The sequence below is a fragment of the Mus musculus genome, chromosome 16 (genome assembly GCF_000001635.26).
Source record: "Mus musculus strain C57BL/6J chromosome 16, GRCm38.p6 C57BL/6J".
Taxonomy (NCBI): domain Eukaryota; kingdom Metazoa; phylum Chordata; class Mammalia; order Rodentia; family Muridae; genus Mus; species Mus musculus.
Window position 1 is genome coordinate 15,531,158 of NC_000082.6, and position 11,895 is coordinate 15,543,052.

An 11,895-nucleotide genomic window follows, 5' to 3' on the forward strand; every position below is an offset into this window, starting at 1 on the left:
GGATAGCTGTATTTTTCCCCCCGCTAAGACTCAGGGTGCTCTGGCGCCCTCACTTGGGTTTTCTGGACTACAACAGATTGGGCTGCCTTCAGCTTCTTCTGCCTGAGAGGAAGGCCGAGGGTTAGCAAAGCCGAGGTGGCATTCACGGCAAAGCACAGATTCAACATCCTATTAGAACTACTGTGGTGCTAATAAGGAATTGTAAGATATATTCGGGTATTTTAGAAAACCTATAACAAAAATTGTGTCTTAAAAACCTGACTAAGTGTCTGTTCCGTGTTCAAAACAGCAATCAAATTGGTTATTACAGAATATTAATAATTGACCTATTGCATACCATCATTTTAAATAATGATAAGTTTAAAAATTGTTTTTATGCATGCTTTTGTATCTTCTATAAATTCATGCATGCATACATCCCAATTATTGTGTTTAAAAACAATCCCTCTATGGGAAATAAGTACATGTGAATTAGATCACACACTTATTCTTTTGAGTTTTCCCCTGTTTCAGCACAGATAAGTAAGTTGTGTGCTGTGGATGGTGTTTTAAAATGCTGAACAATCAAACCTTAATTTGTATATTAATAGTCAATATTATATCTCAGAGCTCACAATTGCTTAAGATTGTTCATCCCTCAGATGCTATTGCTTATGCATATACAACTCATAGAAAAAAAAGCTATCCTTTTAAGAAGGCTGTTTTTAGACACTTAATAAATTGTTCTAGATTGCCTAGACATCTTAAAGCAATGCCATGTGGATTTGTATCTCAGGCAGTCTATAGGTCCTACATATAAGATAGATTCGATATATAATCTTGTTCTTTATATATTCAAAACAGTTATGGTTTAAGATAATATTTTTGTATTCTTGAGGATTGTGCATGTAAAATTCTTTCGTCTTAGTGTCCTCAGTTACTACTTGTTTCCACATAAGTGTGTGAATTCTTGAGGACTTATACTTAATAAATTGCTGCAAATAGATACTCTTATTTCTAAGTTAATAAATAAATAAATTATTCACATGTGACTATTAATAACTTTTTAAGCCTTCTACTTACAACTGCTCTTTAAGAGAAACAATTGAAAGTGCTATTAGTCACTGCCCATGTTACATTAATGCTGACTATAACAGTCAAGTATTTGATATGTTTTGTCAACAAATTATTAATTCTCAAGGACAAGGTATTGTGGAACTTTAAAACTTTAACTTCTTAAAAGACAAAGAAGGGGGGAAATATATCCCTGTGCATATTATTTCATGTATCCCTGTGCATATTATCTAGTGCATTCCCATACACATTATTTTAATCATATATTTATTTTAGAATTTTTAAATTTAGATGTCAAAAGAACTTAATAAATGCTTTATAGTATCTTAAAAGGATCTACTTATTGGCATATGGTTTGATCCTAAACAGCTACCTTATTAGGGAAGGGAAAAACATATGTTCTCTCCACAGAACGCTGCAGAAGCATGATGGTTAATTCATGTGACAAGCTGGCAGGTGAGTTGGCTCAGTGCCCTGACTGAAGTGACAAGTAAGCTAATTTGGGTACATGTTTTCGACCCATCCTTGCTTACCATTTTTCCAGTTTGGACTAGTGAAGCTGCCTTGCTTCAAGCTTTTTAACCTTATGGCAAAAAGAACATCAGAGACTGTATATTCTGACTTAGTAAGATTAGTCATTTAATAGAGTTATAATGATTTTTTTCTTTTCTTCAATGTGACCAGTTATTCTAACTCAATCTTAGACTGGTCTAGTAATAATTCCAATATTAGAGATTCCTATTGTAGATAGCAAAAATTCTTAACTACCTAACAAAGTTAATTTAGAGCTCAGCCTCCACTTCCAGAGAATCTCTGGCCTTTCTGCTAATTCTCAAAGCCAGCTCCCCAACACCTGGAGCTCTAAGTCTAAGCATGATCATTGCTAATTTGCAATTGAATGGAGTACCTGGACTTTCCCAAAAGAAGCTTTGTACTGTTGCCTTTCACTGTCTAGATTTTGTTTTTCAAGCAGGTCAATCAACACCCTTCAGCCAGACTGCAGCAAGCATACATCTCCGCCCCCAAGAGCGTGCAGGTGGCAGCTACTAATTTTTATTCTAAAAGCATTCCAGTACATATTGTGGCTTTTGGTCTGATTTGGGATTAAGGTTTGCTATGAGGGCTAGAAAGGCAGAAATTTCAGATATTAGAAGAATGTTGTTTTTATTCTGATCAGGCTGGTTTAGTTCAAGATAGCATAGACAAAGTTAGAACTAGTTTAGAAGAGAGAAAACACAACAGAGAGAAACAAGAATATTGGTATAAAATTGGTTTTCTACTACTCCTTGGCTCACTACCTTACTTCCCAGCCTTTAGGGACCTTTCATGGGTATTTTACTGCTTTTGTCTTTTGGCCCTTGGGCCTTTAATAGATTAACCAGTTTTGTTAAGTCACAGATTGGAGCTGCTTTTAGCAAGCCGGTTGCAGTTCACTAGCATCAACTGGATTTCCGAGACTCAGACGAAGAAGATGTCCCTCCCACCGATGCAGAAAGAGCAACTGATGGTCTCCAGTTTTTCACCCTTGCTGCAAATTCAAGGTCCCCTTGGTTCCTCAGGCTATGAAGACAATAGGGATGAGGAGGGTGACCTCCAGCTCCTAATATAGCCTAAGAGCCACAAATTGTGGTGTTACAATTGGCATAATTCTTGTAGAGGCCTTGTTGAATCTGAGGTTGACAATTCTCTTTTAGGAGCTGCACAGGTCTCAGAACGGTGCATGCTGGTTCGTGATAATATGAATCCAGTGTGGGCACCAGCGTGGGTACTAGGCTAAGCACTACAGGGGAAGGCCTAACTAGACCTTTTCTGAGTTCCCTGAGAGACACACACGGTTTGGATGGAGGTTGGTATCTAGTTCCAGTTACAACCAAAAGAATCTTTCTGAGGCTTTGACTCCCCTCCCCAAAAGATACCAAGCCTAGATTGTGGGTCGTGACAGCACCCACGGGAGGAATCGGGTCAATGCTCCCCCAGCCATGGTTAATGCCCACTCATCCAAGGATGAGAAGATCATTTGATCACCTCAGTTAAGTGTGGCCTTATTAAATTTAATTCAAAAGGGGGAGATGTTGGAGACCATACCATGAGAAATCAAGCCTTTCACAGTCTCCCACCATAACAAGCCAAATGGCCTTGTGCTAAGGAGCTGTTCATCACCCCCTCCTCCTGTACCCTATCCCCGTGTTTGTCTGGTGTATGGATCCACGTGCTCTCCTTTAGTGTTATCTTATTATAGTGCCTTTTAAGATTGAATTCTGATATACTTAAGTCTTCGCCAATGTTCCAACATCCTAGAAAGACCTTGAAGCTGACAACTTGGAATTCAGTAGGAATTCAGCAAAGAAGTTACCTATTCAGTAACTAATTAAGCATTACAAAAGACAGAGCCAAAGTCTCAGGGCTAGTCTGCAAAATGTTTACCAGAACAGTAAGGACAGTCTTAACTAAATAAGGGTTTACCATGAGAAAATTTAGGGAATCCCACTGAGACAGGTTTCTTTACTAGGCCCTAAGAATTCAGGCAGGACTATAGAGCATAAATAACTTTTATGCCTCAGTCCAGTTTTATTTAATATTATTTATAGGGGGGGAAATGTTACCTCCTTCTAGCCTAGCTAGGCTGGCCTCAGACCATGCACCACTGAGGCGGAGCCACCGGCTGTGCTGCTTCTCACACCTCTCCTTTGATATGCCACTACATGCCACCTGCCTGAGGCTGAACCGGCTCGCCAAGATCTTCTGGAGCCTACACGTGGTCACCTGCAGCTGGACTCCAAGAATGATTCAGCGGGAATGGGCACCCCTTCTTTATGAGGCGTGTTCCCCGATATTAAAATTGAGCTTTGATCAGAAGGTCTTGACTTACCTCCATCCTTTCTCTCGTTGCCTAGATTCCCTCTTTTCTTCCAGATTCTAAGATGCCTTCCAGGCTCAAACTCGGACATGTGAGCCGCTGGCCAACCTCAACAATATGCCTTCTTCTCAGCACCTCATGGGACCTTCTCCAAAATTGACCATATAATTGGTCACAAAACAGGCCTCAACAGATACAAAAATATTGAAATTGTCCCATGCATCCTATCAGATCACCATGGACTAAGACTGATCTTCAATAACAACATGAATAATAGAAAGCCAACATTCACGTGGAAACTGAACAACACTCTTCTCAATGATACCTTGGTCACGGAAGGAATAAAGAAAGAAATTAAAGACTTTTTGAAGTTTAGTGAAAATGAAGCCACAATATACCCAAACTTATGGGACACAATGAAAGCATTTCTAAGAGGAAAACGCATAGCTCTGAGTGCCTCCAAAAAGAAACTAGAAAGAGCACACACTAGCAGCTTGACAACACACCTAAAAGCTCTAGAACAAAAGGAAGCAAATTCACCCAAAAGGAATAGATGGCAGGAAATAATCAAAGTCAGGGGCAAAATCAACCAAGTGGAAACAAGAACTATTCAAAAAAATCAACCAAACAAAGAGCTGGTTCTTTGAGAAAATCAACAAGATAGATAAATCCTTAGCCAGACTCCCTAGAGAGCACAGGGACAGCATCCTAATTAACAAAGTCAGAAATGAAAAGGGAGACATAATAACAGATCCTAAAGAAATCCAAAGCACCATCACTTCCTTTTACAAAAGGCTATATACTCAACAAAACTGGAAAACCTGGGTCAAATTTCTAGACAGATAACAGATACCAAAGTTAAATCAAGATCAGGTTAATGATCTAAACAGTCCTATATCCCCTAAAAAAAATAGCAGCAGTCATTAATAGTCTCCCAATCAAAAAAAGCCCAGGACCAGATGGGTTTAGTGCAGAGTTCTATCAAACCTTCAAAGAAGATCTAATTCCAGTTCTTCACAAACTACTCCACAAAATAGAAGCAGAAGGTACTCTACCAAGTTCATTCTATGAAGCCACAATTACTCTGATACCTAAACCACAGAAAGACCCAACAAAGATAGAGAACTTCAGGCCAATTTCGCTTATGAATATCGATGCAAAAATCTTCAATAAAGTTCTCGCTAACCTAATCCAAGAACACATCAAAACAATCATCCATCCTGACCAAGTAGGTTTCATTCCAGGGATGCAGGGATGGTTTAATATACGAAAATCCATCAACATAATCCACTATATAAACAAACTCAAAGACAAAAACCACATGATAATCTTGTTAGATGCAGAGAAAGCATTTGACAAAATCTAAAACCCATTCATGATAAAAGTCTTGGAAAGATCAAGAATTCAAGGCCCATACCTAAACATGATAAAAGCAATTTACAGCAAACCAGTAGCCAATACCAAAGTAAATGGTGAGAAGCTGGAAGCAATCCCACTAAAATCAGGGACTAGACAAGGATGCCCACTTTCTCCCCAAATATTCAACATTGTATTGAAGTCTTAGCCAGAGCAATTTGAAAACAAAAGGAGATCAAGGGGATACAAATTGGAAAGGAAGAAGTCAAAATATCACTTTTTGCAGATAATATGATAGTATATATAAGTGACCCTAAAAATTCCACCAGAGAACTCCTAAACCTTATAAACAGCTTCAATGAAGTAGCTGGATATAAAATTAACTCAAACAAGTAAATGGCCTTTCTCTACACAAAGGATAAACAGGCTGAGAGAAAAATTAGGGAAACAACACCCTTCTCAATAGTCACAAATAATATAAAATACCTTGGCGTGACTCTAACTAAGGAAGTGAAGGATTTGTATGATAAGAACTTCAAGTCTCTGAAGAAAGAAATTAAAGAAGATCTCAGAAGATGGAAAGATCTCCCATGCTCATGGATTGGTAGGTTCAATGTAGTAAAAATGGCTATCTTGCCAAAAGCAATCTACAGATTCAATGCAATCCCCATCAAAATCCCAACTCAATTCTTCAACAACTTAGAAAGGGCAATCTGCAAATTCATCTGGAATAACAAAAAAACCTAGGATAGCAAAAACTCTTCTCAAGGATAAAAGAACCTCTGGTGGAATCACCATGCCTGACCTAAAGCTGTATTACGGTGCAATTGTGATAAAAACTGCATGGTACTGGTATAGCGACAGAGAAGTAGACCAATGGAACAGAATTGAAGACCCAAAAATGAACCCACACACCTATGGTCACTTGATCTTTGAAAAGGGAGCTCAAACCATCCAGCGGAAAAAAACAGCATTTTCAACAAATGATGCTGGCACAACTGGCGGTTATCAAGTAGAAGAATGTGAATTGATCCATTCCTATCTCCTTGTACTAAGGTCAAATCTAAGTGGATCAAGGAATTCCACATAAAACCAGAGATAGTGAAACTTATAGAGAAGAAAGTGGGGGAAAGTCTCGAAGATATGGTCACAGGGGAAAAATTCCTGAATAGAACAGCAATGGCTTGTGCTATAAGATCGAGAATTGACAAATGGGAATTCATAAAATTGCAAAGCTTCTGTAAGACAAAAGACACTGTCAATAAGACAAAAAGACCACCAACAGATTGGGAAAGGATCTTTGCCTATCCTAAATCAGATAGGGGACTAATATCCAATATATATAAATAACTCAAGAAGGTGGACTCCAGAAAATCAAATAACCCCATTAAAAAATGGGGCTCAGAGCTAAACAAAGAATTCTCACCTGAGGAATACCGAATGCCTGAGAAGCACCTGATAAAAAATGTTTAACATCCTTAATCATCAGGGAAATGCAAATTAAAACAACCCGGAAATTCCACCTCACACCAGTCAGAATGGCTAAGATTAAAAATTCAGGTGACAGCAGATGCTGGCGAGGATGTGGAGAAAGATCCTCCATTGTTGGTGGGATTGCAAGCTTGTACAACCACTCTGGAAATCAGTCTGGCAGTTCCTCAGAAAATTAGACATAGTACTACCGGAGGATCCCGCAATACCTCTTCTGGGCATATATCCAGAAGATGTTCCAACCGGTAAGGACACATGTTCCACTATGTTCATAGCAGCCTTATTTATAATAGCCAGAAGCTGGAAAGAACCTGGATGCCCCTCAACAGAGGAATGGATACAGAAAATGTGGTACATTTACACAATGGAGTACTACTCAGCTATTAAAAAGAATGAAATAATGAAGTTCCTAGGCAAATGGATGGACCTGGAGGGCATTATCCTGAGTGAGGTAACCCAATCACAAAAGAACTCACATGATATGTACTCACTGATAAGTGGATATTAGCCCAGACACTAGAATACCCAAGGTACAAGATACAATTTGCAAAATACATGAAACTCAAAAGAATGAAGACCAAAGTGTGGTCACGTTGTCCCTTCTTAGAATTGAGAACAAAACACCCATGGAAGGAGTTACAGAGACAAAGTTTGGAGCTGAGATGAAAGGATGGACCATCTAGAGACTGCCATACCCGGGGATCCATCCCATAATCAACCTCCAAATGCTGACACCATTGCATACACTAGCAAGATTTCCTGAAAGGACCCTGATATAACTGTCTCTTGTGAGACTATGCTGGGGCCTAGCAAACACAGCTATTGGATGGATCACAGGGCCCCCAATGGAGGAGCTAGAGAAAGTACCCAAGGAGCTAAAGGGATCTGCAACCCTATAGGTGTAACAACAATATGAACTAACCAGTACCTCTGGAGCTCGTGTCTCTAGCTGCATATGTATCAGACGATGGCCTAGTTGGTATCATTGGAAAGAGAGACCCATTGGTCTTGCAAACTTTATATGCCTCTTTACAGGGGAATGCCAGGGCCAAGAAATAGGAGTGGATGTGTAGGGATGGGGGGGGGGGGTTAGGGGGACTTTGGGGATAGCATTGGGAATGTAAATGAAGAAAATACCTAATTAAAAAAAGATTCATAAAAAATATAAATAAATAAATAAATAAATAAATAAATAGTACCTACCCCAAGAACCACTTTAGTCCTTCTAACCTGCATTGTCTTATCAGCATATCCATCTACTGTTGCCCATTGTCCCTGATGTTTTGGAGAGTTACCATAAATTCAATACACTCAGATCCAGTACCCACCAAAGTTCAAATATTTTGAACATTAGTGGAGAACTAATAAATCCATAACACAACATGAGGCCTTTGATCACCATGAATGGCCCTCACTTGTAGGCAACACTGGCTACCAGATCAAGAGAAATAGTTTAAATGGCTTCTGGGACACCTTTTTCCAGAAGAGGTGCCATTGGGACCACCTGTACTTCCATGTCTTGCTTCTTTTAACCCTTTGATGATGTGCTGGCCATATTTTAAGGCCTTCCAAAGACTCACAAGCACAGAAGTTGGCTTTCTATCAATATTTTACCTAGCAACTCCAACTCAACAAAAATCTAGCCACATTTGATAAGACCCATTGCCTATTTGCTTTTCTCTGCATATCCTCCCATGTGCTTTAGCAGCTTAAAAATTCACTTCGTGTGACAGTCTCACTCACTTGGGTCTGTAAAGCCTCTCTTACTTCATAAAGATCCTGTCCCAAAACAAGGCTACTAAGGCCCCATACCAATCTCAAGGTCCCTTTGGAATCAATTTTCTTCCTTAATTGTCCTTTGAACATAGTTAGGTCTGATCCGCTGAATTAAAGTCCATTCACAGCTTCTCTTAATTCAAAGTTCCCCAATATCACCTGTGCCTCTGCTATTGCTTCCCATTCCTGGACATTTATGGAGACTCTAGATAAAGATGACCAAGTGTTCCTAATAGTTTTCAAAAGCCAGTCCATGCGAGACTGATTTCTCCCTGTCTCATGTTGTGCAGCCTTTGCCTACAAAGAGGGATGAGTAGTTATATTATATGCTTTTCCTGCCTCTACAGCAGTGAAACTGATCCTATCTGCTCCCATGTTCCACAGCCTCACAAACCATGCTTGTGACAGGCTCTCTTTCACTGCTTGTTTAAGTTTTCCCCAATTTCACCAGTGCAGGCACTGAACATTCATTCCCTGATTGTCATAATTTCTTGCACTAGACCATTGTTAATGTCAGCATCTGAATGCTGGATTACAGATTTTCCCTCATTTTCTATTAAGGGTCAGACATTCACAGTACCTTCTATTGCATTTCCATGTTCTCCTTCTCCTCATTCTCTGAATCTTTCCAAGGATTCAAGTATTTGAATTCCAGTTCAGCATAGACCTAACTTGCACTCCCTTTTCCCTCTGGCCCCCAAACTTTAAGAAGCATCAAGCCAACACCTCCATTTCATCATCTGGTTTATCTAATCGATTTGCCAATTTAGAGGCTAACATGGAGAATGCTAACCACATCTCCCTTTCTTGTTGCAATTGCTTCTTTACATAAGCTCCTGCTTAGCAGCCCTCTCAGCCTCATACGCATTCCTAAACACAACATCAGCAACTACTGCTACTGCTTCTGCTTCTGCTTCTCAACCTTTTTGTGCTAATCTTAAGGACTGCAAATTTTCCTCTGAATGTTTAACTGTTTTCAGGGCATCTCAATGTTCACTTGGCAGACTCCATTCATCCAGAGGCTTGCCACCCCATACAACACAGATGAAGACTGACATCCTGGGACTCCTCCAACAGACACTCCTATTCCTGATGGCTCAACCTTAGTTGCCTGTTTCACCACCCATAGCAAGTGCTGCCTCAGTATGAAGGCACACTAGCACACACCATACAGGAAAAGACAAGTCTATGGGACTTTCCTCCACAGATGCTCCCTACCCTGGCTTCTCAGCCTCAGTTGCATCTCTTGCTACCTATAGTCAAGACTATACATCCACTCATTCCTCCCCAACTTATCTTTGGTTTTGTTGGGTTCCTGTTCAGGCACCAATTATGATGTGTAACAAAACTACCTGGTGAGATGCAGCACATACATCTAATCACCCAGTGTATAGATACCACCAAAGTCCAACTTGGCAGATCATGAATTTTATTGGGGAGCAGAAATGACTCAAAGGCAGCTGTATCACCAAAGTGTACCCAACATAATGCTTTGTGAGTTGCTGTGATCATGGTGTATCTCCACAGCAATAAGGCACTAAGACCAAAGTTGGTACCAGGGAGTGTGGTATTGCTGTGATAGGCCTGACCATGATGCTTATTGGCAGAATGTGGACTTTAAAACTTTGGACTAGAAAAGCAGTTATACATTAAGTGGGGCTTAATGGACCAGACTATAGGAACATGGAAGACAATGAGTTGAAATGCTTACTTTTGTAAGAGTTGCCATGGTCATGGTGTTTCTTCATAGCAACAGAACACTAAGACACCAGCCCAACTCACTTGCTGAGGAAAAGTCCTAGAGATCTGCAAACACAAGACCACCTAGCCTATCTGCCAACAGAGAAATTGATGTACTTGTTTCAATCCACAGTACTCCCCAGCAAAGGATAGCTAAAGGGCTAAAGCTACCCACCATAGGGAGACTATATAGAAAAAAATTAATTTACAAAACTCAACTCAATCTAAAATGATAATGTCAGTATATGAGGACATAAAGAAAGCTGGTCAGCTTTTATTTGGCTGCACAGAAAATCTTGTAAGCAAGAAAACAAACAAGTTCTGGCATTTAGACAGGGACAGCAGAGAGGACAAAATGTAGCTACTAGAGTCTACCAGTTTAGATGTGAATTCTGGCAGATTCACCACAGGAGCACTTAGATTTAATATGGCTTACAAGATTAAGAGTCTAGTTGATGTGCCCAGTGATTGAGTTACCATTGATTCTGAACTAAGTTTGTGTGGTGTTTTCCTTCATGCAGTGGCTCAACTGGGTTCCAGAGAGAAAGGTACAATGGCGAAGTGTGGGTTTGTCAGAAGTGCACCACAAAAGGCCGTGGGAGTTTTGAAGCATGGGCTGGCATGTTAATGACCTGCCAGTGGGAACTTAATGAGCTGGGTGGAGAAATTTTGGAGCTCTGAGTCAGAGAGTCTCCACAAGATGAGAACAGACCAGCCATTCCCTGCCAGGGCCTGGCTGGCCGGCTTACCCACTGGTGCCTTGCCAACAATAGTGTAGATTCATTTTTTTAATTATTTCCTGCAACATGTAGTGAATCAACGTGTTAGGCGAGAATCCACTAGAAATTTTAAATTATTAGCTTGAGAGTTAGAGTTTATTTTCTTTTTTTCTTTTTTAAGATTTATTTATTTATTATATGTAAGTACACTGTAGTGGTCCTCAGATACTACAGAGGGCATCAGATTTTGTTACGGATGTTGTGAGGCACCATGTAGTTGCTGGGATTTGAACTTGGGACTCTTAACCACTGAGCCATCTCGCCAGCCCCTAGAGTTTATTTTCTAAGTGAGAGAAAGGTGGCACTGGGACAAGTCACGTGAACTCAAGGGCAGGAACATTGAAACAAAGAAAGAGGGCTCTGAGGTCCCCTGCTGTGGAAAGAGACAAGATGACTGCTCTGAGTCAGAAAGCTGTAGAATGGAAGCTGCCTACATCTTGGGGCAGATAATGATTTAACTGTGAATTTTTTAAATTGAAATTATTTGCTTTTAGGATAGATTTATGTATAGATTTTGTCCGAATCACATGGGAAATTTTGCCCACGGTTAGGAACTAGGATAGGGAAAATTAGTCACTGACTTAAAGTAGAGAGGGCAGTGATAATTGCCTGATATGAACAGGTATTAATAAATGTCTGTGGCTCCAGGTAGAGAGCCCAACAGATAGAAGTATAACAGGATGGCTGCCTGCTCAGAAGTAAAAACTACCTGCTTCCTATAGGCAGATATTAGTGAAAGTTTGAATTAATTGCTTTAAAGATGGTAAAAATATATATATTGCTCTAATAAGTCTTTCAGGATACTCAAATTCTGTCTAACCTGGCCTCCATGGAAATTTTTAG